Source organism: Pristis pectinata, chromosome 18 (genome assembly GCF_009764475.1).
Source record: "Pristis pectinata isolate sPriPec2 chromosome 18, sPriPec2.1.pri, whole genome shotgun sequence".
Lineage (NCBI taxonomy): Eukaryota > Metazoa > Chordata > Chondrichthyes > Rhinopristiformes > Pristidae > Pristis > Pristis pectinata.
Genome location: NC_067422.1, coordinates 35184446 through 35212206, shown reverse-complemented (window position 1 = coordinate 35212206; position 27761 = coordinate 35184446).

Here is a 27761-nt window from a genome sequence, read left to right as displayed (position 1 = left end):
ATGCACCCACCACTCTCTGTGTAAAAAAACTTACCCCTGACGTCCCCCTTATACCTTCCTCCAATCACCTTAAAATTATGCCCCCTTGTGTTAGCCATTTCCACCCTGGGAAAAAGTCTCTGACTGTCCACTCGATCTATGCCTCTTATCATCTTGTACACCTCTCATTCGCCATCTCTCCAAGCTCACTCAACCTATCCTCATAAGACATGCTCTGCAATCCAGGCAGCATCCTGGTAAATCTCCTCTGAACCCTCTCTAAAGCTTCCACATCTTTCCTATAATGAGGCGACCAGAACTGAACACAATACTCCAAGTGTGGTCTAACCAGAGTTCTATAGAGCTGCAACATTACCTTGGGCTCTTGAACTCAATACCTCGACTAATGAAGGCCAACACACCATACGCCTTCTTAACAACCCTATCGACATGCACGGCAATCTTGAGGGATCTATGGACGTGGACCCAAAGATCTCTCTGTTCCTCCACACTGAGAGTACTTTGTTAAATGGGGCATTGATTGCAAGTAACTTTGTCAGCCCCACATAAGTATTTGGCCCTGTTTCTGCTAGCAAGGTCATATTTTTGTGTTTGCATGTAGCTTCATTTTGCACATCATTGCCCTCACCCTCTGCTTCACTAACCTCATTCACCCGTAAAAGACTCCCATTCTTTTGTTGTAAAGTGGAAGGGTTTCCTGCACTTTGTTGTAACCACAGAGGTTTCTGATATAACCTTGACTGGCCTGCCATCTTGTATTATCCAACAGTTACTAGGCTTGGCTTTTTATGAACTTTCAGTTTTGTTTGGTTACAGTCAAAAGGATTATCTACTCATTGATGATGTGATCAGCTTCTGCTGGCCACGCACCTGGTTTGGGTCAGGGCTCAGCGCAAAAGATAAATACAGAGCACGCCCTAGTAAAATCAGATGGAAGCAGGATGAGACAGATATCTCAGAAATGGCGGCTGAAAGGAGCCTCAACTCCTACTGATCAAATGTTTATCTTCAGTACTGAAGACCACTAGGACCCCCCTTCACTCTGAGGTCTTGAATTTACTCATGAGTATGGTGGAAACCACATTCATTGTATTTGCCTCACATCTCCCACAAGACACAAGACCACTGAGGAATACCTCGTAAAACTCACGGTACCGAGGGGAGCAGCAATAAAGTAAGAAAGTCTGTGAGAGGTTTCAGAAAAAAATTCACATTACCATTTTGAAAAAAATTTTTTTTTTTTTACTTACAGCATGGTAACAGGCCCTTCCGGCCCAACGAGTCCGCACCGCCCATTTTAAACCCATATTAACCTACCCATATGTCTTTGGAATATGGGAGGAAACCGGAGTACCCGGAGGAAACCCACGTAGACACGGGACAACGTACAAACTCCTTACAGACAGCGACGGGAATCGAACCCCGATCGCTGGCGCTGTAATAGCGTTGCGCTAACCACTACGCTACCATGCTGCCCTAAAATAGTAGAGGCAACTTTCATTAGATTCAATTAACTATTGGAGACATAAATTAATTGCTAACAAAGAAATTGCTCAGTGTTTTAAATCCATTTATAACTTGGAAAATTCCTACTGAACTATTCTTTTTAACTCAACTTTCAGAGAAGTGTAGTTGGAGCCTCATTTGACTTCTGTGTGAGAAGCAGAGAAACTATTGCTCAGATGTGTTCAAACATAAGTTAGAAGGAACGTAAATTATAAAAAGGCACTGATTTGAAACTGTACCTGTTCTTCTCTCCACGGATGCTGCCTGACCTGCTGAGTATTCCCGCTTCAGATTCCCGGCATTTACGTCCTTTGCTTTTTGAGGAAAAGGGAAAATGCTGGAAGTGGTAACAGGACACTTGGAAAATAATGATAGGACTGGGCAGAGCCAACACAGATTTACGTCCACACACCTCTGTTAAAGTTCTTTGAGGATGTAACTAGCAGAGCAGAAAAGAAGGAACCAGTGGTGGTGGACTTTACAAGGCCTTCAAAAAGGTACCACACAAGAGGTTATTTAACAAAATTAGGGTAGATGTAATAGGGGTAATATATAAATTGAATATTTAACAAATAGAAAACAAAGAGTAGAAATAAGTGGGTTGTTTTAAGGTAGGGGGCCCATAATTAGTGAAGTACTACAGGAATTGATGCTATGGCCCAGCTGTTCACAGTCTATATTGGTGGTTTGGATGAAGGGTCAAGTGTAATATATCCAAGTTTGCTGATGATACAAAGCTGGGATGATTTTGTTGCCTCGATCAAGATTCACAGTCTCAAAATAAAAAAGCCAGTCACTCAAGACAGAATTGAAAAGAAATCTCTTCACCAAAGAAGAGTGTGTAGTCAAGAAGAGTGTGAAGTCTTACTTGCTGAGTATATTCAAGACAGAGATTGATAAAAGTTTGGTATTGAAGGAGTCAACGGCTATGGAGTTACTAAAGGAAAGCAGCGCTGAGCTTACAGATCAGCCATGGTCTTTTTGACTTGTGCAGCAGACACAAGGGGCCAGATGACATCCTTCTGAGTCTATTTCTTATCTTCTTATGTTCAACAAATAGTACAAGGTTGAACGGGATGTTCAATGACAGCTATCCAGGAGGCACAGAACAAACATTTTCTGCACAAAACCCAAACACATGCAACTGAGTCCATGTGTAGAAAGAAAATTTGCATCCATAAAGTCTTCTAGCAAGCGTCAGGACCTTTATAAATTCTTTATAATAGACGAAATTCTTCATGGCTATAACGTTGAAAAATTACCCCTGACTGGACAGAGTGAAGTCTCTCAATTCATAATGACCAGATAATCAGCTTTAGTGATGTTGATAAGGGATAAACATTAGCTAAGGTACCATTCTTCTCTGAAATAATGCAGTAAGATATTTCACATCCATCTGAAAGAACAGACCTGAAAGTTTGAGTTCTGGTGAAAGGCAGGCATGGTAGTGTAGCGGTTAGCGTAACGCTATTACAGCGTCAGAGACCCAGGTTCAATTCCGGCCACTGTCGGTAAGGAGTTTGTATGTTCCCCCTGTGTCTGCGTGGGTTTCCTCTGGGTGCTACAGTTTCGTCCCACAATCCAAAGGCATAAGGGTTGGGAAGTCGTGAGCATGCTATATTGGTGCCGGAAGCGTGGCGACACTTGCGGGCTGCCCCCAGAACACTCTACGCAAAAGGTGTATTTCACTGTGTGTTTCGAAGTACACGTGACTAATAAGGAAATCTTAATCTTAGATCATTGACCTGAAACATTAACTTTGCTTCGCGATAAATGCTATGTGGTCTGCTGGAAAGTTCCAGCATTTTCGTTTTTTATTTCAGATTTCCAGCATCTGCAATTTTTAAATTTTTTTTACCACTGGAGTTCAGCCTCACTTCTGAAAGAAAGCACTTCACTCACTATTGCAGTAGTATGTCACGAAGATTGTTGCCTTTTGAATCTTCAGAGCTGTACTTGAAGCAAGAACCTTTTGAATTGGAGATGTTAATGTTACTAACTGAACTATAGCTGGCTCATGGTATGGATGGTAGCAGGGCATCCTTGGGCCACTGGGCCAGAAGTTCTGTTCAGGGCAATGTACATCAGGGATGCAGGTCAGATCCATCAAAATTAAAATGAGACCAAGAGAAAGTCACAGAAACTTAGCTGCTATTCTCTTGAATATTGAATATCAAGGGCGTAGAAAGAGATTGAGTTTTTTAAGAGGATTCTATCACATAGGAATGGAGAAACTAGCTGCCCTGATGGAGGAATTAAAAATATGAAATGGGAGCAAGTACTATCAGAAAGGAAATCAGGAAGCAGAAATTAGGTAAGTCTTTTCCACAAATTGTTATGTTCAGGGTACCAAGAGGTGTTGTGCAAAGATGGAAATGTAGTTGAATTATCTTGCACAGCAAACCCATGGAGCTGAATAGTGCAATCTGATTTCAGAGCTTTTTATTTCACAAGAACAAAGAGATGTTTTCCCATTTATCTCTGAGTGCAAGGTAGAAGTTACGGGTTTGAGAAAGTGTTCAGTGAATTCTCTCAGCTGCAAACAAAATACTTGGACATTTGCCACAATTCCCGCGCTCTGTATGGTTTTCTCTTGCCTATTATAGGCTTGTGGCAGGTTGCCAGCTTTAGTTCAACATGTTGGTTTTGTTTTTATCAAAAGTAGACAAAGAACTGTTCTTCCTATAAGAAATACTTGGCAAACAATTTATAAATGTTATATTCCTCATTACAAATCCAAGTGAACCAGGGCTCAGTTGAACCATGGCTCAGTCTTCTAAATGAGAAGCATATAGGTCCAAGTCCCACTCCAGACATTTAAGCAGACAATTGTGTACTGTTGAAGACAATTTTTCGATGAGACATGAAACTGAGTCATGACCTGCCCTGTCCGGTGATTGTAGAAGATCCCACGTATTAATCTGAAGCAGGACAGAGGCGTTCTTCCTGAGTTATTGACCAACACTTATACTTCAACCAAATCATTAAAACAGATTAGTTGCTTGTTATTGTCTATGGGATCTTGCTGTAAATTGGGAAGAGCCTAAAGCTTATAATAGAAGGGAAGTTGACATTTAAAAATAAGAGTGGTATTTTAGCCTTGTATTCTCTGCATGACTGCAGTGTAAGACGTTTTCTAGCCAGGCTCTGTAAAATATTGATCAGTAAGAGATACATGTATCGCCTGAGGCATCCTAGTCAATCTTCATCTCTCCACTGATATCACCGAAACAGATGACTTAGCCCTTGTCTTATTTGTTGTTTGTAAAAGCTTGGAGTGTGCAAATTGGCTGTTGAACTCTCAACATTATAACAGCGACTGTTCTTAATTGGCTGTGAAAGGTTTGGGAGATCCTGTGCTTGTGAAATGCACATTTTCTGCAGCCAGCAGTGACCAAATTTAACCCTAAGTGAGTTGTAAACCAGCGGGGAAACAATTCCAATGAATAATACAAAAAAGCTTTATCCTTGAAGCAACCTTGCCAAATTGTAAAAAATGTTCTAGCTCATCCAATATAAAATATTTATTCTCTATGATTCAGTGGGTAAAAGACTTCCCATTTTCTACATACTTGTTTTTGAGGGAGAAATTCCACTTTTTCTTATTACGCCTCATTGATTTTTTTTGGCTGGGCCAGGAAAAGGGAAGCTTTTTTATTTGAAGAACCCATAATGAAAGGACAAAGGCTCATTATCAAGCTTGTGATGACAAAGTAAGAAGCTAAGCTTCATTAATAATGACACAGTTATACCAACGTGGGGAAGGAATGAGCTAATGGGCTATTGATCTTGAACTCAATGAGGTGAGGGTAAAGAGAGGAGGTGTGCTATGTTGGACAGTGTATCTGGCCCTTGGGAGCTGTAAGGGTGGAGAGGTCTGAGGATCGGAAACCACAGAGTGTTAATTAAATGGGGAGGAATAAGTAAAAGATAATTACATAAAGGGATCATGTTGGGGTCAAGGAAGATTGTTGGTTATATTCAACAATAAGGTGTCTCCTTAGAAAGATACATCACATTACAGGGACAGCCCACTTTCTCCATTAGGTTATCGATATTTCTCTCCACATGAGACAACTCGCCTGACCCCTCTCAAGCCAATCCCTTTTAAAACCTCCTTTTACATTACATGGAAGTGCACTTGAGCAATGTGTTCAGCATAGAGAAACATTTTAAATCATTTCAGAGACATGAGGGAAAAGATGAATGGTTAAAGTTAAATGGTGAACTCCAGGAGCCTGGGAAATGTGTGTGTGTGTGTGTGTGTGTGTGTGTGTGTGTGTGTGTGTGTGTGTGTGTGTGTGTGTGTGTGTGTGTGTGTGTGAATCTGTAGGTGCGTCTATGTGTATGTGTGTCTATGTGTTTCTGTTGTGTGTATGTGTATGCATCCGTGTGTGTACATGTGTGTGCGTGTGTGGTGTGTGCATGTGTGTAGAGGTATGTGCACATGTGCATGTGTCTATGTGCATCTGTGTATATATTCATGTGTGTAGTGTGTACACCTTTGGGTGTGTATCATCAGTGTTTGCTTGTGTGTCAAATGTGGGTGTTTGTGTGTCAGTGTGTATATATTATATGTACACAGCTGTGAGTGTGTGTGTGTGTGTACATCAGTGTGTGTATTATCTGTGTAAGTGCGTATCATGTGTGTTTATGTGTCATGTGCATCTGTGTGTGGTGTGTCTGTGTGTATATGCACGCAACTCTATGCGCATATGCACGTGTGTCTGTGTATGCCATCTGTGTGCATGTGTATGCAGCGTGTGTATGTGTGTATATCATCAGTGTGTGGATGTGTGTTATATGTGTGTATTCTTCTGTGAGTGTGTACCATATGTGTGTGTTTGTGGGCTATGTGCATGTGTGGGTCTAAGAACACTCATGAAATTAAAGTTAACAGCCATACTCAGCTCAGCTTTATGTATTCAAAAGAGATGAAGCCTCTCGTGCACTGTATAAACATCACCTTGCCTGGTTATGAAAAGCAAAGGTATGAGGCAGAAGAGAAAGCACAGGGCAATGTGCCTGGGAGAGTTAGCACAACGATGATGTTGTTGGGGTCTAATGTTACCGTTGTGACGAAGTAGCTGTTAGATCAGAGGGTTAAGTTGCAACAGTGACTTGGACATACACCACTTTTGAGAAAGTAAAATGTCCCAACGTACTTCCTGCAAGCATAGTAAGATTATACTTGAGTTATTGGAGGCATTTAGGTACATTTGATCAAAGAGGTTGCTCTAAGCAGCATCTTAAAGAAGATGAAAGGTGTAGAAATTCCTGAATTCCTCAGCATGAGGCCTAGAAGGTCGTAGGTACGGCGGCCGACTGGTTGTGGGTGAAGGGAGCAGGAAGTGGAACAGCAGTCAGATGATTGTAGAATTAGGAGGGTTCATCTACGTTTGTATCTGCACTTCTCTGCCCATCCCTGTCAATACGGGACAGACAAGAGTTGACCATTCACTGCTGAATATCCTTGACTATTGTAAAGCAGCGTTTAATGGGATAAGTTGTTTGCCTGACGTAACAGAATATGATGCAAACTGATGATGGACATGTGAGGTGAGAATACAATTACTTTCTTTGAGCTTAGTCCCATAATGGATAAAGCTGCCACGCCTGTTAATAAAACTAGTTTTATTTCACTTGCATCTATTTGTCTTGCATCTCTAAAAAGGACACAGTCTGGGCACATTTTCCAATATATTACTGTTCATGTGTGGTTAGTCTCTAAACAGCAGGGGAGCGATTGGTGCATTGGTTTCTCTTTTTGCTCAGTGTGTATCTGGTGCTGTGGTGGAAGGTTACTGATGCACTCGGAACTTCCATGACACAATGGCTGTGGAACGTTGGCACTCAGTGCCATGTGACGTAAACACTGCTTAATGAAAATTACAACTGAGCAGGCAAAATACACTTACAAATAACCAACAGCTCATATGGGAAAGGTTATAAATGAAATGTCATGTTCATCAGAAGGTTCCACAAAATGTCAAATATAACTGTAGACTTGGCAATAAGATGGAGTGAGGTGTGTGGACTGTAATCCAGATTGTATAATGCATTGCCTAGGAGTGTTAGGCCTGTATCTGGTGAGTTATCTTAAATTCTGCAGTATGCTTTGTTGAAATGACAGTGTCAAGTTAATCCCGTTCCCCTCCACTTTCTAATGGTGAGGCTGATGTGCATGATGACATTAAGATAAAACTGGGGCAGCAGAGTGGTACAGCTAGTAGGATCACTCCCTCACATCACCAGAGACCCGGGTTCAATCCTGACCTCAGCTGCTGTCTGTGTGGAGTTTATAAGATTTCTTTATTAGTCGCACGTACATCGAAACGCACAGTGAAATACATCCTTTTGCATTGAGTGTTCTGGCCGCAGCCCGCAAGTGTCGCCACGCTTCGGGGCGCCAACATAGCATGCCCACAACTTCCTAACCTGTACGTCTTTGGAATGTGGGAGGAAACTGGAGCACCTGGAGGAAACCCACGCAGACATGGGGAGAACGTACAAACTCCTTACAGACAGTGGCCGGAATTGAACCCGGGTTGCTGGCGCTGTAAGAGCAAATCCAACTTCCTTTGATATTGGAGCAACACAGAAAATGCTGGAGGAAGTCAGTGAGTCAGGCAGCATCTAGGGTGAGATATGGATGGTCAACATTTTGGGTTGAGACCCTACATCTGGACTCTAGATGTGTGTTGCTGCAGATTACAGTCTCTTGTGTTTTCTGCAACAATTCTGCACAACCAACATCACAGGAGTCTGATGAAACAGCACTTCAACTAGACCAGCCACATAAATGTCATGGCTACTAAAGCAGGCACATGGCTGTGGTAAACCATCCGTCTCCTGACTCTAAGATCCACCGCCTGCAAGGGACAAGTCAGAAGTGTGAAAAAATGCTCTCTACTTATCTGGATGGTTGTAACTCCAGCAATCCTCAAGAAGTTCAACCTCATCAGGGGCAAAGCAGTCTGCTTAAAGGGCATCCATCCCCAATATGCAGTGTGCAATTTTATATCTACAGCATCTACTGTGGAAATTCACTAAAGCTTCATTCACAGAGGCTCCTAGCCCTCACTTTCATCACTCATTTGTAGAAGGGTAACAAGTGCATGGGAAAACCAATATGTCCAGGTTCACCTCTAAGTCACACTCTATTCTGAACTGGATAGATCATCATTCATCTTTCACGGATTAAAATCCTGGAATGCCTCACCTTGTGACCATGAAGGTCAGAAAAACAACCTTGCCTGAGAAGATTGATTTTTTTTTACTCTTTTCATGGGCTCCTGAGGGTGAATTCTGTATAAATCCAGTGGGTAAGTCATCTAGGCTGCTTATCTTCATGTCAGGCCTTTCCCATTTACTTGATTGAAAAATAGCCTCTTAGAATTGCTTTAAAGTCATGTAATCAGTGTGGAAAAATAATGAGGAGACTTCAGTGTACTGGGTGACATTGTAGGTTTTTTGTCCCTGGGACCTGGGTTTAAATCCACCTACAGGCTCCCCCCCCCCCCTCCCCCCACCAGGTTACCACAGGGTTCCATCCAGAGAACTTTTCGTAACCCGTACAATTCACAATTTAGAAATGTGGCTGCCCAGAAATATATTTAAATAAAAGCATAGGCCGACCGAGGGCAATGTGTAGTTAAGCAGACCGTTTAACTCAACCATTCACTGCAATGCAGAAGATGTCCACAGCCCCACAGCAGCCAGCAAATCCATCCCGCTGGTCTCCCACACACTCAACCATATGTATCGGCTGTGTATAAGTTGGGCATTCATAAGCTGGGGAAGACCGGTATAATTTAAGGGGTCAAAGTCCTCAGTGTTATTTGGTTATAAGGCTTATGTATGAATTCAGTCTGTGCAGACTTGTTCTCAGATCCAGTGGTAAAAAAAAGCAGTCTGACAAAGAAATGGGATTGAATCAAAGTCTGACTCCATGTTCTCTTTGTGTCAGGGTAGGTTTTCCATGGGTGCTCTGGTTTCCTCCCAAGTACCAAAGACATGTCGGTAGGTTAATTGGCCACTGTAAATTACCCCTCAGTGTAAGTGGCAAGAGAATCAAAGGAGAGTTGATGGTCATGTGTGAGAGAGAACAACTTGTAGGGATACAGGGAAATAAGGAAAGGGGAAATGGGACTAATGGGATTGACTCCCTTGGAGCTGGCGTGGATGTCATGTGCCAAATGGCCTTCTTTGTGTTATAAACATAATATAAGAAATTTACTATGTTCTTCATAAATGTCTCACACACCACCATCCCTAACTTGCTATTAACTGGCAAGAACCAAACTAGCTCGTGCTGGAAATTGTTTACAATGGGGCCGAATTCAGTTGTTGGAACAGAACTAGGGAATTCAGCATGATTTACCTAAGATGTTCCAATTACCAGTACAGATTTCTCATGTTAAATCCATAAATAAACAGGCGTAAGAGATCCCATGGTAATATTCGAAGGAGGATATGGTAAGTTGTCCTCAAGGCACTGGACAATATTTATTCTTCAACTAATAACTAAAAACAGATTGCCTGATCATTCATTTTACTGTTGGGGTATGAATGTAACTGGGTAGATTTCGGTAGATCTGTGCAGGTTATTCTTGAAACCTGGGATTTGTGTTTTGTCATATATTTAGGGGCAAGAACGACTGCACTAGTGATCAGATAACGCAATTAAGAAATTAAATCAGTTGGGTGTACATAAAACAATGCTGACAGAGGTAACTAAGGCCTGGAAGATCAGCAAGACAGAATGAATGATGTGACAGTGGTCTACTGTTTTTGAGTGATGAAGCTGTCCAGGGATTCCATTGTGTAGCTTGCTAATGAGGTCACTCAGCCTGTGGAACGAGTATGAATTATTCGCCACTTCTATCAAACTACTGCCTGTGGGGACATTGATTTTCAGCTCAGTATCCTGCATTTTCACTGGGGTTTAAAGCGAGAGACCAGAATTTGGGAAACAAACAGAACTGTGCAGGGCAAACGGAGAAATTCCTGGAATATTGAACTGTGCCAGGTTATATCAGTTGTCCACTTTATCCATTATCCAGTCATTATGAGGCTTCCCAGGTTCCTAGTCTGGGATGAAATCAGTCTGTTTTACAGAATAATTCAATGCAGCATTCCAAATGCAGCACCATTTACAAGCTATTATTCAATGACTGACAATCTCTCCCAGATCTGTTCCTTTGTCAACATCTATTGTTATTTTCAACCTAAAGAGATAAACAATAGATCTTAAGCTTCTGTTTGCAGTGAGCTTGTTATGCTACCAATTATTAATCATTATTACAGTTATAACTATATCAAGCCTTACATGAAGAAGGCCCTCTGCACATAATGTCACATTTCTGAGGATTTCATGTAAATATTGACACACCTGGGGAGTACCTGAATTGGCTAACATAGCCCCAAGGATCCAGTGCAAGTACCGACACACTCCCGTTTATACCCCAGTATGGACAGTCTCCAGGCCTTCCTGTAAATACTGACACATTCCTGGAAATACACCTCTCCCCTTCCTAACTATAGAGATCAGTGTCAGGTATCAAGGAAAAGGACATCAGAAAAATCATAATGCAAGAGAAATAAGTAAGACGGTGGTAAATACAAAGCACAGGAGCCGAGGGAAGGGCAGTAAAAAATCTTTCTGTGTGCCCTTTCCAGCAGATTTAAAGAGAATTTGATAAGCCGTGGGCCACTGTAATTTCATCTTACCCAAGGCAACCAAAGTTGATCAGAGCTTCCCACTGCTACTCCAGCCGAGGTCAAGAAGCTCCTCAAAAAAATGAGATCAGATTTATTACCTTCCTGCATGAATGGCTCTCACTCCATGGGGTTCCCCCTTGTGCTGTCTTAATTGGGATGTTCAGGAGTTGAAAGATCTTTGCAGAGAGCAGCAGCAAGGCACAAGAATGGTGAGCCAGAAAAACAAGACCAAATACGTCAGCACATTGTAAGCTCAGAGTAATCACACTTGTGTCCTATTAGTTCATATGGAGGCAGGCAGCTCAGGTAAGTATCCTATAGGAAATTGGGCAAAGAATAAACTGCTGGAGGAACTCAGCAGGTCAAGCAGCATCTGTGGAGGCAGCGGGATGGTCGACGTTTCAGGTCAAGACCCTGCGTCAAAACTGTTCACATCATGGACACATCAGATTGATGCAGGGTGTCGACCCAACGCTCCAACCATCCCTTTGCTTCCACAGACGATGCTCGACCCGTTGAGTTCTACTAGCAGTTTGTTTCTTTGCTCCAGATTCCGGAATCTGCAGTCTCTTGTGTCTCCACGAAGGAAATGCGATTTAGGCCAGTGAGGGGAGCAGGCAATCCTTTAAAAACAAGGGGAATAATGAGACATTCCTTGAGGCTGATTGATGAATTTATGGTCACTTGATGTTGCAGCCAGATTTTCTTTTATGCATTTTAGACCAGTCATAAATAAATAAACACAAATTTAATTCTGTGCCAAAGAACAGGAAAAAACAAAAGCCTTTCTAGCGTTTACAGTGATCTGCAGTAATATTTGAAGGGAATTCAAGCAGATATTTGGCCTGTTTTATACTAACACAAACTCAGCACTTTCAGTAACGTTAGTGAGAGAAAGCTCCCCTCATTTTGCAAAATGATACACATCATTACATTACTCAAATGTAATCAAGTTACAGTACGTTCAGATCTGCGTGACGTTATTGGGTGAAGCAATCCAGCTTTTAACTCCACTATTTATATCCACAACCCTCAACCTTCCTGTGGTAACTCATGATGCAGAAGGCGATGTGGAAACCATTCCAGATGGAGCACATTAGATCATTGTAGATATATTACAACACAGAAGGTACAATTTCATCACTCCCATTTCCTGGCTATTTTCCCATTGCACTGCATATTTTCTTTTCTCCCTCAAATATCTTGCAGTTCTACTTTGAAAGCAATGATTGAATCTGCTTCCACCTTGCCCTCGGGGAGTACATTCCAGATCGCAGGCTTCATAAAAAGGGATTTTCCTTATGCACCACTGATTTTTTTTACCAAGGGAGACAATTTCTCTCTGTTTCTCTGTCTGGAGTCCTCTTGATTTGACCGCCTTCCTTCCATCAGCTCACTGCTTTTCCTGTTCCACAGCAAACAATCCCAGCCTTTCCAGTCGACCCGTTCAATGATCTCCTTCATCCCCAGAACCATTAAACTAAATTGTTCCTGCAACCTTTCCCAGGGATTTCGCATCCATCTCATAATGTCATAACCAGAAACTGGACATAATACTCATTTTAAGCCATTGCAATACGGAAGTTCAAAATAACTTCTTTGTTTTTGCGTGGTCCAGGATTCCATCTGCTTTTTTAACTTTCTCAAATTGCAGTGCCATCTTCAAAGATTTGTGCACGCATGCACCCTGGTTTCTCTGCTGCTGCATGTACCCTTCATTTATGTCACCTTCCTGCAATTGCACTCCTTTGCACTCCTTTGCTTCAAATTTCATCTTCCAGGAGTTTTCCCACTTCACCACACTCGCCCTAAGCCTCTGTAAGTCTATCATTACCCTCCTGACTGTTACACACCCTTCAAAGTTTGTGTCATTTGCAAATTTTGAAATGGTGCACAGCACACTCAAGCCCAATTCATAATGCGGATCCTGAACTTCTACTGTAAGATAGGATCCCTGACCCAAATTATTGCACCAGCCCCTTCTCTCAGTCTTTGTTCTTTTTATTCCCCTGACTTGGGACTGTCACCCTCAGGGCTCTATCTGTATTGGTATTGGTATTGATTTATTATTGTCACTTGTACCAAAGTACAGTGAAAAGTTTGTCTTGCATACCGCTCGTACAGATCAATTCATTACACAGTGCATTGAGGAAGTACAGGGTAAAAACAATAACAGAATACAGAGTAAAGTGTCACAGCTACAGGGAAGTGCATTGCAGGTAGACAATAAGGTGCAAGGTCAAACAAGGTAGATTGTGAGGTCAAGAGTCCACCTCATCGTATAAAGGAACCGTTCAGTAGTCTTATCACAGTGGGATAGAAGCTGTCCTTGAGCCTGGTGGTATGTGCCCTGAGGCTCCTGTATCTTCTGCCTGATGAGAGAGGAGAGAAGAGAGAATGACCCGGGTGGGTGGGGTCTTTGATTATGCTGGCTGCTTCACCAAGGCAGTGAGAGGTATAGACAGAGTCCACAGAGGGGAGAGGGGTTTCTGTGATGCGCTGGGCTGGAGGAAGCAGTACAAATGATAAAAATTTGGAAAATTATTGCAAGATTTCATCTGGAATTTGGACACAAGCTCATAAGCAACCTTACAAAGATGAAACAATCATAGAAGATAATTAAATCATTTGGTGCTGAATACAATGCAAAAGTGGTGCACTGTAGAGTAATAATGCACATTGAAATATAATGGGATAGTGACATAATGATACAATGTGATAGTAATGGACTCAAATTACCAAGGCTTTCAAAACATATTTCTCCCTATAGCTCCAGTTTTAAAAGTAAATGAGACATGTTTATAATCTGACTGCTCATTTGTTCAAGATAACTAAGTCTCTGTGTCATTATTGATGTTATTTCTTCCAGATAATGTAGATAGGAAGTAAGTATCTATTGGTACCCACGAGAAATAGGTGTCTCAATGGAATGGGCTGGAGGGATGCCTTAACTGTACTGTGATTACTTAGATCAGACTTCAAAACAGGTGGGTTAATGTTGCCAGAGAGAGATGGTGGGTTAACCAGGTGCAGCTGTAGGAGTGGAGGGACCTTTAATCACAGAATTCATCAGCAGTGATAAAGGGTGGAAAGAGCCATTTCCAAACAGCCCATTTGTTCTTGACTGTTTACCTTGACCTATCTGTTCCTTGCCCTGGGGCTAATATGGTTAACTGGAAACTCTTGTAATAATTTGCTTCTTAGTTTTCTGTCAGGGAAAAGGGAACTACATTCATCTTCATAATGGGCCACAGGTGGAGATGTGGGGCTGATGCGAGGTTTGTGTCTTGGCTGATTGCCAGTGCGGTCGGCTGTTAGTCTGGTCGATAAGCATGGGCTGTGGTAATGTTAATGAACTGATACTGTATGGAACTGTGCAAGCTCTGTAACAAGTAGGGACCTTAATGAGTACTTTATGCAGGTTCAGTTTAAATCAAAGAGATTTCTTCTAATGATTATGCCTTTAGACTATAGCTACCAGTCTGAGCACAGTCATTGCTGTGTAGGTTCAGGCCAGACAGTACATGTTTAAATTGCCACATAGAATCCACACCAAACAAACAGGCCACTCAACCCATCTATTCTGTGTCTGTATCTATACTCCATGCCAGGTTCCCGCTCTAATTCCCTAAAGCACATAAGTAAGAGAGTTGAGTTTTTAAGACAATCTGATAGTTTCATGGTCTCTTTTACTGAAACTAAGTTTATACTTCCAGAATTTTAAAAAAAGAGTCTGCACTGAATGCACATTCATTGTTGGCTGGGCTCCTGGTCCAGGTTTTGGGTTACTCGTTCATCAACATAATCACCACACTTTGATCCCTCTGTACTGAGTTATTCAGGTAGTCTGTGTCGAAGGCAAAAGATAGGATCCACCCAAAATAGAAATATTTTTCTGAGGAAACTTGCCAAATTCTGGTTGGCAAAGGAACAGCTGTTACCTTGAATTATTGCATTAGCTTCTGACATGGGGAATAAATATAACTGGATTATTCTTAGGAAACATAGCTGACCACTTGTTAAACCTTATTCATTAATTATAGACCTTTGTGCTGTCAAAACAAGACAGTGTGAGTCTGCTACCTCCAAAGTGAACTTCTTTCTGGAGCAACAAACAATCTGTTGGAAGAACTCAGCTGGTTGAGTAGCATCTGTGGGAGGAAAGGAATTGTCGATGTTTCGGGTCGAAACCCTGTATCAGGACGAAACTCTGCATCAGGACTGAGAGTGGAGAGGTGAGGTGGCTGGTATAAAGAGGAGAAGGGGAGAGGTGAGACTGGAGTCTGAGGTGATTGGTGGACTGTGTAAGATGTGAGGCAGGAAGTGCCGGGTAGGGAAGGTAAGCGGGGTGGAGTTGGAAGTCAGTGGCAGGTGAATGATAGAAGGAGGCAGACAGAGAGAAAGGAAAAAGGGGGATGAATAAAGATGGTGCAAAGTCAGGGGAGGGGACTGTGAGGGTTGGAGAAAACTGCTGGAGGGAGACAAGCAGGAACACAAAGGGCTACCGGTGCTGGACTCTGGTAAGTAAAGGAGGTGAGAATGGGAACCATTAGGGGAGAGGTGTATGGCAGATGGAACTAGATGGGGGGGGGGTGGATGTTGGGGGCAACCTGTGTGTGGTGGGTAGATGGAACCAGGAGGGGGAAGGGGATGAAGATGGGTGAAGGGGGGGCCATGGGGGGTGTGGAAAAGGGGATAAAATGTGAGGACTGGAGGAGGATCAGAAGGAGAGGGGATATGGGGGGAAGGGGGGGAGAAGGGAAAAAAAAGGGGGTCACCTAAAATTGGAAAACTCAATATTCATGTCATTGGGTTGTAGACTACCCAGGCAGATTATAAGGTGTTATTCCTCCAGTTTGCATTGGACTTCGTCCTGGCACTAGGGAAGGCCAAGGATGGACAGTCAGTGTGGGAATGGGAAGGCGAGCTGAAATGATCTGCAACTGGGAGCTTGGGATGGCCATTGCGGACTGAGCATGGGTGCTCTGTGAAACGGTTGCCCAGTCTGTGCTTGAACTTGTTTCCGGTTGGGCAAGGCTCTGATTCCAGTTTGAAACTATAACTTTAGTTCATCTGACCTCTCAGGTGAACACAAAAGAACAGTGGAGTACTCCTTTGTGACCTGGCCAACATCTGCCAATATCACCAAACAGATCTAGTCATTAGTAGATTGCTGTTTATGGGAGTTTGTGCAAGTTAGCTATACTACAGCAATGCCTCCAATTCAAGGTAATTTATTAGCCTCAAAACACTTTGGGATGCTCTGATGCTGTGAAAGATAACTCATAAACACATTTTGCTTTCTTTTTGGGCACATGGTGGAGACTGCTTGGCGATGATGCGGGACTTAAAGTGAAACACATATGTCTCCAATGCATTTGTGTCGAGGTATATTAGCCATTTATACTTTACTACTCCATTTAGGGTTCTGAATTTCCTCCCAGGTACAAAATTTGTGCACAAACAAATCATATGCCTTAAAAGATGGCAGCGTTTTAGGTGTCTGACAAGTGGCCCATACAATAACAACATGCCCAAGATTTCCTTCATCTTTTATGTCCAGCTAACAGACTCTCTCTCAAGTGACACTCCACACATAAAACTTTCATTTTTCAAGTACCCTCCAATTTCATGTGTTCAGGGATCTCCCAACATTGCAACTTGAATTTTTAAAACGATTTTTGGTCTGTTAATATTTGATGGGATTTTAAAAATATCCTTGTTGGTCCTACTTGATAATTTCAGTTTACTCAAATGTAGTTTGTTGACATAAATGTCACATAAAAAATGAAAATCTTTCCTGATTGCAGATTCTTAAGCTGGTTGAAGGCTTGCTCTTTGGTTACATTTGGCAATCTGTGCAAATTGAGTGCACAACTAACACAAAATTGCATTAATATTGAGGATTCTTTTTATTGGCTTTGGATTTTGAATGCTGAATGAAACGGCCAGATCATGTGGAAAATCCTGCCTACCTAATGTGTATAAATGATGGTGAAATTAAGAGGATTTGCCATTTTCACGGGCCCAGAAAATTTATGCTGGTCACACCATTTTGAGCTTCACTGCCAACCATTTCATTCCTTTATTTTCTCTGGGCCCAGCTAAGATAAGATAAGATTTCTTTATTAGTCACGTGTACATCAAAACACACAGTGAAATGCATCTTTTTGCATAGACTGTTCTGCGGGCAGCCCACAAGTGTTGCTATGCTTCTGGCGCCAACGTAGCATGCCCAAAACTTCCTAACCCATACGTCTTTGGAATGTGGGAGGAAACCAGAGCACCCAGAGAAAACCCACGCAGACACGGGGAGAACGTACAAACTCCTTACAGAGAGCAGCGGGAATTGAACCCGGGTCACTGGTGCTGTAAAGCTTTTGGTATAAGCGGTTTTAAATCTTTCTATTTTTTATCCTAATTCCAACAATATGTAGCATATATTTCTTCTCCAGGTCACTCTTCATCCTTATCATCTTTTTTTGTATTGCTAATACAGTTTGCGATGGCAGACCATGTTATGTAACAGGTCAGGATGACCCAAACCACCTCTAGCCTGTGGAATTGTCCTATACAGTAAATTACAAATAAAACAAAACTACAGATGCTGGAAATCTGAAATCAAAACAGAAAATGCTGGAAAAACTCAGCAGGTTGCCCAGCAGCTCTGGAAAGAAAAACAGTCAATGTTCTGGGTCTGCAATCCTTCCTCTGAACTGATTAATAAATTACAAACCTTCAAGGGAGAGAGTTAAGAGCCACTTTTCTCATTTCATATTCAATCAGACATCCCCAGATTTGGTGAAGGGAGCTTCAAGCAACAATATTCATTGTCAAAGGATTACCTCTGGTGCAACACAATCTAAAGATAAATTGTACAGAGATGAAAGGGTTAATCCTAGTTCGGTTTCTGAAGGAGGATTACCATTAATGGAAGTCATGCAAATGGTATATTCCTTCAATATTTAGACGTAATCATAGGTTACCCAGCCTTATTTCTTTTTGGTGAAGTCCCACATATAATTGATACACAAATACTATGTACGATAAACTGTTCAAATTGAATCCTCTTGGCATTGAACCTTGAATACCAGGCGTAATCAGGAAATCATCTGCGTACAACTATCCTGGATTAGCAGGAAAGAACATGGGGTTTACTGGATCACAACAAGTGGCAAACAAACCAGCAACATAAACTTACATCTAGTCTCATCACGTGGGATAGTCTGGATTTATTTTCTGTGCTTGTTGGTGCAAGTTATAGTGTTCCAGTAAATAGCAATCAAGGAGCACTTGAAGCAAGCATTCCCTGATTAGTTGCCCTTGTGGGTTAATTGCAGGGAGTTTGAAGAACAGTTTTGAGGAATGTAATCAGGCAGTAGTGGAGTCAGGAGATGCTTGGCTATGGCTGCAATGGAATGTTACTCTGCACAAAATCGGATTGCTGGATTAGTATAAGGACAAATGAACAGCACTCGTTTGTTTATACCAGTTGCTAGCACAACAGAAGTGAGAGACCCATGCATTACTGCAGAGCTCAATCTCACATCTACATGAGTCAAAACTGCATTGACGCACCCGTCATATCCTTCCGAGTAGAGGCATTCAGTTGTCACTAATTTAGTAATGCCTAATCAAGGCATAATGAGGTGGCCTGCAATTAACTGAACACTTAACGTATTTGAAATCAATCTTTCCATTAACCTATTTACTGACAATACCTCAGTGAAATTAGCCTGGGGATTTTTGGATTGGTTGGAAGCAGTAGAGGGAGCTGAATGGACGGTGATAAAGAAACCCATGAGTTCCTGCTACTTGCTGGAGGTGAGGAGAATGATGGCAGGGCACAGAAAGGGAGGTGTCCATTCCATAGCACCTGTGATTTCCTCAAGAAGTCCTAAAGTACTCTGCAGTGTCTTCTGAAGTGTCAATGCTGTTATAATATAAGAAATATAGCAGAAAGTTAGATAAGATTTCTTTATTAGCCACATGTACATCGAAACACACAGTGAAATGCATCTTTTGCGTAGAGTGTTCTGGGGGCAGCCCGCAAGTGTTGCCATGCTTCCGGCGCCAACATAGCACGCTCACAACTTCCTAACCTGTACGTCTTTGGAATGTGGGAGGAAACCAGGGCACCCAGAGGAAACCCACGCAGTCACGGGGAGAACGTACAAACTCCTTACAGACAGTGGCCGGAATTGAACCCAGGTTGCTGGCTCTGTAAGAGCAAATCCAACTTTCTTTGATATTGGTGGATGTACCTATTATTACACTGTGCCAGTTGAATTGGCCACTATAACACAGTGCAAGTGGTGATATCCCCTGTTATAATGTACCAGTGGTGGCTCATGGCTTTATATAATGTCTTTACATAGTGCTGGTGGGGATACTGTATTGTGGAGGGTCGTGGCTGTCATGTGACAACACTGCCCCTACCTGGTCGGATGACAGCACTGCCCCTACCTGGTCGGAAGACACATCACTGTCAATCAAGGTTTGGCTCCACCCCACCCATCAGTGCACACCTGACCATTGGCCCCTTTAAGCACCTTTGTACATAGCCTCAGGCCATTGGCCTTTTTGAATTACCTGGGCTGGACCCCCCAGCCCTCCAGCACTATAAAGAGTTCATGTGCATGGCTCTGTCTCTTTTGCCTCTGAGGGATGCCTTGTCAGTAAGCTGTGCACTGTTTAATAGAAGTTAGGAGCATCTGCTTCATTCCAGGCCAAGTAACCGTGTAACAGCGCTGGAGAAATTAGTTAGTATTCCTGGTGGTGCAGAGCTGTGACTACACTGAATCAAGGGGTGGCAGGTAGTGTATTGCTTTTCCTTGATTGTTTGTACCCAGTTCGTTGTGTGTGTGTGTGTGTGTGTGTGTGTGTGTGTGTGTGTGTGTTGCCCTGTTACTTTTTCCCCGTGTTTGCCTTGGTAAATAAATCATTTAACTCTAAGGCTGTGTTCAGAGTCCTTGTCCTTTGAGACCTCGAACTTGTCACACAACAGATACCCAGAATTAAACAGTGTCAGTGCAGGGCCATGACAGAATGGCAATGGGGATCCACAACATTGCCTTGTGCCAGTGGTGATATCTGCACCATTATACTGTGCCAATGGAGTTAACTGTCATAATCCTGGACCAGTGGAGATCCACACCACTACCTTGTGCTAATGGATATACTCAAAACTGGACAGTGACTATGGAGAGAGACAACATTTCACCGTGCCAGTGGAGAGATCTCCATCATTTCTCTTTTGTCAGCATGCCAATGGAGAAACCAATATTCACACTGTGCCAATGCAGTGTTGTCTGGTGGACAAAACCTTTCTTGCTTGGGGAACAAAACCTTTCAACTATTTCTGAGGAGGCAAATGGATGAGAGTTAAAGAAAGACAGAGGAACAGTCACCTAGTTGTGGTTGATGCAAATCCTTGATACCTTTAGCTAAAAAAAAGAGAAACCTGAAGATAAAAAATCTGATGCTTGTAAAAATTATTGATGTAAAACCCCATCGATTCACTGTTTACTTTTAGGGTAGGAAATGTGATGTCCTTACGTAGTCCAGCCCAAGGGTAATTGTGGTCCTACTCTAAAATGGTTGGACATCTCTTAAATACCTTCTGGTGTAGCTGAGCAAGACAATTGTATATGTTAAACTGCTGATAAAACTGTCACTTATTATTAATAAAAAAGTGTTTGGCAAGAAAGTGGGGAGACAGATGCAGTGGTCTATGTGAGGTACATCTGAACAGGTGCACAACAGAGGGCTTCATGTGCTCTTCAGAGACTTCATGTGCTTTTCAGAGATGACGTGTGCTTTTCAGAGTCTCTATCTTCTTCCCAGGGTACACACTGAGGCAAACATCAGCTGGAAAGCTGGAAGTTATCAACCTGAGCAAAGATGGCCTTTGAACTCCTCATATCTCGCTGGTCTTGCAGTGCGAGGAGCTGCCCATAACCAAATGTTGGCATTCCGTGCTGAGGGATGCACAGAAGCTTGGGGCAGCTGCCCCAAGGCTGTATGGGAAAAGGCCACTGTACCACTGTACATTGAGGGGCTGGAGCCTGTGTGAAAATGATTCTGGGTCACCACAATGGTGAAGCTAGTAAAGTTGCTGCTTCACAGCTTCAGTGACCCGGGTTCAGTTCTAACCTTGGGTGCTGTCTGTGTGTTATATCACAAACAACAGAGGTCCAGGCATTGAGCCCTGCAGAACACCACTGGTCGCAGACCTCCAGTCAGAATAACACCCCTCTGTCTTCTATGGCCAAACCAATTTTGAATCCAAACCACCAAGTCACCATGGATCCCATGCATCTTAATCTTCCTGATCAGCCTACCATGTGGGACATTGTCAAGTGCTTTATTGAAGTTTATGTAGACAATGTCCACTGCCCTAACTTTATAAACCATATTTGTCACTTCCTCAAAAAACTCAATCAAGTTTGTAAGACATGACCTGCCCTGCACAAAGCCATGCTGACTATCTCTAATAAGCCCATGGTTTTCCAAATTTGAGTAAATCCTATCCCTAAGAATCCTCTCCACCAGCTTCCCTACCACTGATGTGAGGCTCACCAGCCGAAAATTTCCTGGATTATCCCTATTTCTCTTACTCAGTTCTGTGTTATATGACTGTGCTTCCGGAATATATGTGTAGTAATCACTGATGCAATGTTAATGGAATGTGAGAGTTGTAATTAAGTGAAACGATCTGGCCTATACCATGAATGGCAATCTATGAATGTACTGTACAATATATTTGCAAATGTTATGAATAATGTATATACTTGAGGAATAAAAAAACGCGTCAAATGATTGTAGTTTAAGAAGAAGGCTGATTCACCCTTTCTCTAGCGATGGATAATAAATAATGTCTTAACTAGTAATGCTGGAAATAATTGGACTATCAGTCAGGAGTTGTGGAGATCAAATCCCACCATACCAAGTCACGTGTTTAATTCTTTTATTTATAGCTTGTATCTTCCATAACGTGATGAAAGTTACAGCCACATCCTGTGAATGAATGAAAATAAATCGACAGCTTGCTGAGCTCCAATCAATTCACTTTCACCAGCGGATTGACTTCAAGAAGTGATGATCCCAACTTCCAGTGACCCCAGCTCAGCTTTCGCTTGGTGGTGGGATTAGTCCCTACCAGAAGTCTGAGCTCTAGCAGAAGAAGCACTGGAACTTTGGGAATCCCTGACTTTCTGCAGGTTAGCTGTAAATTTACATGAGAACACTGCAGCCCAATTCCTCCAGACAGGACTTCCTAAAGCAGCAGTTTTCAGTGGGAATTGCTGTTCCAAGTAGGATATTGTATGGGGTAGATCCCCTTTCATGTGGCAGATGTAGGATGGGAAGGAACACATATATCTGACAAATGATAGGAGTTTGTGGCCAGACCAACAATCATTGTGGTTGCCCAGCTACCTCTCCTCTCCAAACCTCTCCTCAAAAAACAGCATTCCCTGTGACACTGAGGAAATGGGACCAATGGTGAGGGTTCTTGCTGAACAGGCTGACTTCCTGACAGTGGCTCAGAAAAGAGTGAGCTCTGTAACATGCTGAGCAGGTGTCCGCTCTCCTGCTACTTCATCCAAGGTGCCAGCGGTTTCTTCTACATCTATGTGAGAGAGGAAGTGGTGGTAGTAATCTTAGTTGTACAACACTGCTGGTTTTCCAGTGGCCTCTGCACGTATGGAAGGATTTAGCAATGCACACCACACAGGTGAAGATGTGCCAATTGCATCCAGTGATTAATTTTCTATGATCAAACTATAGCGCAGTACGTAACAATGTACTCCCTACTGAAGCCAATTCTAAGGCCTCGCTCTTTTTGTTAAGACATTAAACTGAGCAGAACAAATATCAAAAAAATCACAGATGCTACAAATTTGAAACATAAACAGAAAATGCTGGAAATACTCAGCAGGTCAGGCAGCATCTGTGGAAAGAGAAACAGAGTTAATGTTTCAGGTTGAAGAAACTTTGTTTAGTCCCCTTAGTTGTGACAAAGAGTCTGGCATTTCCTGTTTTTGTTATGAAATGGAGCACTTATCTTTCTCTTTTGGTGATTTTAAACAATCACAGAATATTATACCACTACTGATTTTACCAGAAAAATACTGCAGATGCCAATAATCTGAAATAAAATGTTAAAAATGGGTAATTCTCAGCAGATCAGGCAGCATCTATGTGGAAAAAACAGAGTCAACATTTCAGGTCAATGACCTTTCATGACCAGTCATGATCTGAAAGGTCATCAACCTGAACCGTTAACTTTGGTTCTTTCTCCACATATCCTGCCTGATCTGCTGAGCATTTGCAACTTTTTCTCCCTTTATAAAAAATATAAGCACTTCTTTCCATTTCACAGCACAGAGATTTAGAATACTTGGCAAAAGAACGAGCAGGAAAACAAAGAGAACTTTTTATTAAGCTAGTGAGTTATTATGATCTGGAATGCATTTTATGAAAGTGGCAGAAGTGTATCCAATAATAATTTTCAAAAGAAAATTGAACACAGAGAGAAGAGGAATTCTTTCTGTCAGGGTCACGAGGAAAAAGTAGCACTTGGGACTTCCGAAGAACTTTCAAAGAGTTGGGTTGAAAAACTGCCTTCTGTGTTGTAGAATCCAACGATTGTATTTAATCAAGAATCTGAATGTTTCCTCAACTATTGCTCCAAAATAAATAGTTAGCCATTCTTTAATCCTGTTGCTTTTGAAGTTCTATTGTGGACGAACTACCAGCCATGGATGTGTCTACTATTAAGATAAATAAGCTCCAAAATTAAAAAATCTTTCTCCTCCCGGACTTCAGCTCAAATTCCTTGTTCTGTAAGTTCACAGAAGTGTATGTGGATATGTTATGAGTCATGAGATCATAATAGAGAGTTTAAGGATTGAGAAAGAAACAGCGAAGCTGGAGCAAAAACCAAACTGCCTGAGGAACTCGATGGGTCAGGCAGCATCTGTGGAGGGAAATGGACAGTCAACGTTTTGGGATTCCAGCTTCTGTAGTCTCTTGTGTCTCTAACATGAGAAGCTGGTTAAATTAAAGACAACTTAGCTGTAGAGAGAAGGTGAGGGCAGGAAATGTTGAGCTAAGGAAGGGAGAAATAAAAGAGATGGAAAGGAAAAGAACGAGCAAATAATCACTAACAACCGCCTGTCAAAATAAGACTGCACAAGTTAAATCGTTTCCCACTCAGTCCAGAGTGATGGGCAGCAATGCATGGACAGAAAGCTACTTGTGCTTCTACTTGGTATTCAAGAACATTTAGAGAGGCACATGAACATGCAGGGAATGGGATTAGTTTAATTTAAGATGACATAAGATATCTTTATTAGTCACATGTACATCGAAACACACAGTGAAATGCATCTTTTGCGTAAAGTGTTCTGGAAGCAGCCTGCAAGTGTTGCCACGCTTCCAGCGCCAACAAAGCATGCCCACAACTTCCTAACTCGTACGTCTTTGGAATGCTTAAAGTAGGCAAACGTAAAAGAGGCCGATGAAGGGAGAGATGCAAAGACGTCTTAAAAGCCAACATGAAGAAATGTAGCATCGACAACAGCAATTGGGAAACCAATGCCAAGGGCAGGAAACTCTGGCAAACCATCATCCGAGAAGAAACAGCAACCTTCGAAGCCAACAGATGTGCAGAATTAGAGGAAAAGAGAAGAAAATGGAAAGAGAGGCAGAAACAACTAAAGCCCGATCTGCCGTCTGGAACTACCTGTTCTGAATGCGGAAGAGCTTTCAGAGCCAAGATTGGACTCGTAAGCCACTTGAGAGCCCATAAATAGATCAACGGAACGAAGACCATCATCCTCGACCTCGAGGGATAGCCACGACGGATGGGAGGAAACCGGAGCACTCGGAGGAGACCCACATAGACATGGGGAGAACATACAAACTCCTTACAGACAGTGGCCGGAATTGAACCCAGATCGTTGGCGCTGTAATAGCATTATGCTAACCACTACACTACCGTGCCTTTATTTAGCATTTGGCATTATGGATAGCACAACATTGTGGGCCGAAGGGCCAGTTCCTGTGCTGTACTGTTCTATGTTTCTATGTTCTCAGTGACAGCGCTCAGTGAGCTTAAGGGGAAGTTAAAGGGAGGAATCAAGATCCAATGCACCAACTGAACTCTGCACCTGTGGTGCTGCCCACTCCACACTTCCTGGGGGTAGGCGCGAAGGGCCACCCCACCTGGTAGGTGTCCAACAAGGGGGAGGAAGGCCACATAAGTGAGTGGGCTTCATGTGGCGCAATGTTGAGGCCTCATCCCCAGAATACCCCGACAACCTTTGGCAGGAGGCAAGACTGGGTGTGGAACTGCACCTTTTCTCAAAGCCAGGAGACCTCCGGCATTATCTCTGACATTTAAAAACTTTTACAATGGATAAAAATGATTGAAACTTTAAAAAAGTTATCAAATAAAAATAAATATACAGTAAAACACAGAGAAGTAATGATAAGCATTAAAATAAAAAGTGAAAACTAAATAATTTAAGGCTGGACTTCTTTCCTCCTGAACTCAAGGGCAAGAACTCCCATTCAAGTGAATAGGGCTCTGGTCCTGCACCAATCTGCCCTGGTATAAGGTTGCAGAGGCAGATGCCTCGGTGTAATCCTGGGCTGTATGGGCTGTTGCTGCCATAGGATTCCACATGGAGCCTAAGGGCAGAGTGATGTGTGAGCAGCATATGTCAGTCAGCATTTCCCAGACTTAGTGGGTCCATGGAAATCTGGGAATTAGTTCCCATCTTCACAGTCTGCATGTTTATAGAGTTGTATAGCAGAGAGACAGGCCCTTCTGCCCACCGATTCCATGCTGATCTTTTCACGCATCTGCACTGACCCCATTTGCCCACATTAGGTCTGTATCCTTCTGGACCTTGCTCATTTAAATGCAGGGGTTGTTGCTGAATGCCTGCAAATCCCTTCAGAATGGAGACACAGGAGACTGCAGATGCTGGAACCTGGAGCAACACACAAACCACAGGAGGAAGCCAGCAGGTCAGGCAGCATGTACGGAGGAAAATAGACAGTGTACATTTCGGGTCGAGACCCTTGATCTGGACCCTTCATCTGTGTCCAGATCTCAGTCCAAAACATTGACTGTCCATTTCCTTCCATAGATGTTGCCTGACCTGCTGAGTTTCTCCAGTGCTTTGTGTGTTACTCCCTTCAGAACTGTTGGTCCGGCCACCGTGATTTGGCCCAGTGTCAGGAACAACAGTCCATGAAGCTTCCACCAAACTACTGCTTGGATAGGCATGTGTTTTACAGTTCACGGTCCATCTCTCCCTTACCACAAGATGTTGACAAATTAAATTTTTTAAATAGTGTGGGGATTAAACTCACAGACATTTCGGCAGCAAATTCCGGCCTGTTACATTGAAGAAAAAATGACATTGGCTCAAAAACGAGCTGGACATTGGTCTTCCAGATCAGTGTATCAAAAGCTGATGTTCTGCTATTCCTGGAAAAAAGATGCATTCAGATTATTGAACCTGCTGGGAAACAGTGTATATTGTGTGTCAGGTGGATTCCCAGCAGAACTGTGTTTCCTCAAGATGTGTTTGGGTTTATAAAGACAAAATGACTGTTAGCTAAGCAAATCAATAAAGGAATGAGGGATGGAAGTTTGAGCAGGCTGCCAACTCAGAGCTTAAATCATTCAAGATCAAACACTGCGTTATACTGACTCATGAAAGGGTAGTGAATTGATATCAAACCCTATAAAGTCTCAACATCAAAGGCTGCTTTGTTAATACATAGTAAATTGACAATGGTCATACACTGCGGTCAATTATAATCAGAACAGTTGGTCCTTTTCTGATAAGTGGGGAAGTGATGCTGATAAGATGAAGGTGCTGGTACGTGTACTCCCATATGAAGATCCCACCAGAGTCTTGGGCGGCACAGTAGAGCAGGTGGTAGAGCTGCTGCCTCACAGCTGTAGCTACCCAGGTTCAATCCTGATCTCCGGTGCTGTCTGTGTGGAGTTTGCATGTTCACCCTGTGACCGCATGGATTTCCTCCAGGCCCTCTGGTTCCCTCTCATATCCAAAGGCGCATGGGTTGGTAAGTTAATTGGTCACTGTAAGTTGTGCCTTGTGTGCAGGTGAAAGGCAGAATCTGGGGGTAATTGATGGGAATGTGGGGAGAATAAATTGTATTATGGTAGGATTAGTTTAAATGAATGCGAGATGGTCAATGTGGACTTGGTGGGTCGAGGGGCCCGTTACCCTGCTGTATAACTATATGGCTCAATTACTCTAGCATTTTAAACATATTAGATTGTGAAGCAAAGGGCAGTTTGACAAATGATGCCGGGAAAAGAGAGTTTGCTTTTATATATTGGCTTTCTAGCTCTCAGCAGCCTCAAAAATAATTACAATAAAACAATACTTGTAAATTGTAGTTACCGTATTGCAGGCACACAAAGAATGTGCACAGTGTCCCATGAATAGCAGTGTGGTGAACAGCTGGTTAATTTGGAC